At 38.2% G+C, this 1,742-nt stretch overlaps 1 protein-coding gene across 1 annotated transcript in view; it reads left to right on the forward strand.

Annotated features, from left to right (window-relative positions):
• LOC116686519 (E3 ubiquitin-protein ligase TRIM39-like) overlaps positions 1 to 1,742 on the forward strand; it is a 7,633-nt gene that overhangs the window by 433 nt on the left and 5,458 nt on the right.

Below are 1,742 nucleotides of genomic sequence, written 5' to 3' on the forward strand. Positions count from 1 at the left end.
ACTTTTTGGAATTCATGGTCAATAACCCTCATTTATACAGAATTATACTTAATACTTGAGTTAAAAACGCAGAAATAATGAATTCTATTTTACTAATAGTTCAGATCAGAGGAACAAGCAGATGAGTTTAGGGAAAAATGAAAGTGATCAGTTGTATTTGCAAAGAGCGTTGGAAGAAATCCAATCCATTTTTGTGGTAAATTGGTTAAAAAGAAACTCATATTTCAGATGTAGAAAGTTTTTAAAGGCGTCAAATTTGACCTGAGGACAACAGAAGGGTTAAGCAAGAAACAAGCTGCAATTGTAGCATTGTGCATCTTCAAGGCTTAGAAAGTGTCTGACAACATTATAAAAGGATCCTTACAGAGATAGACCTTGTTGTTAAAGAGTAAGATCCTTTTAGTTTAACATGAAACAGAGATCATCACCACCAAACCCACCAGACTCCATGTAAATAATCACTACTTTTAGCGTGTATAGAGCAGCATATCTCCACCAGACTCCATGTAAATAATCACTACTATTAGCGTGTTAGAGCAGCATATCTCCACCAGACTCCATGTAAATAATCACACTTTTAGCGTGTATAGAGCAGCATATCTCCACCAGACTCCATGTAAATCACTACTTTTAGCGGTATAGAGCAGCATATCTCCACCGACTCCATGTAAATAATCACTACTTTTAGCGTGTATGAGAGCAGCATATTCCACCAGACTCCATGTTAATAATCACTACTTTTAGCCTGTATAGAGCAGCATATCTCCACAGACTCCATGTAAATAATCACTACTTTAGCGTGTATAGAGCAGCATCTCCACCAGACTCCATGTAAATAATCACTACTTTAGCGTGTATGAGAGCAGCATATCTCCACCAGACTCCATGTAAATAATCACTACTTTTAGCGTGTATAGAAGCAGCATACTCACCAGACTCCATGTAAATAATCACTACTTTTAGCGTGTAGAGCAGCATATCTCCACCAGACTCCATGTAAATAATCACTACTTTTAGCGTGTATAGAGCAGCACTCCACCAGACTCCATGTAAATAATCACTACTTTTAGCATGTATAGAGCAGCATATCTCCACCAGACTCCATGTAAATAATCACTACTTTTAGCATGTATAGAGCAGCATATCTCCACCAGACTCCATGTAAATAATCACTACTTTTAGTGTGTATAGAGCAGCATATCTCCACATGTAAATGGGTGAATTAAGAGTTCATTCCAACCAGACCAGAGTGGTGATTGTTGGAACAGTGGAAAGATGAACCGAGACGGCTATTTTGCTTCCATGACGTGTCTTCTTTAAGACTAGTGGGGAAAAGAAACCTCCAAAATACACTTTGAGGTGTTTATTTCTCTGACTCATTTATTGCTGTGTTGTACTGTTTTACAGTTTTTTTTATTTTATTCCCATTGCAAGAGTAAAATGTCCCATGAAATTTAAAATATGTAATCCCCATTATGATTCGGGTAGTTGGTCATGTTGTACAATGTGCGTTGATGTGTGTTTCGCCTGGTTACGACTCGCCCTCCACGAGTCTGGCCTGCTATTGGACAGGTTTGGAGTTGGTTCAAGTGGAGTTAGTGTAAATTAGGCTTCAACCAAGCAGGAAGTGGAGCGACAATCTCTCTGACCACAGATTGTTTCATTGTGTGTCATGGTTGTAAAAAAACAAACATCTGTACATCTTAGCCAAGTGCAATCCAGTACAAAATGCATCATAAGTT

Source organism: Etheostoma spectabile, unplaced genomic scaffold (genome assembly GCF_008692095.1).
Source record: "Etheostoma spectabile isolate EspeVRDwgs_2016 unplaced genomic scaffold, UIUC_Espe_1.0 scaffold383, whole genome shotgun sequence".
In the NCBI taxonomy this organism is placed as follows: Eukaryota; Metazoa; Chordata; class Actinopteri; order Perciformes; family Percidae; genus Etheostoma; species Etheostoma spectabile.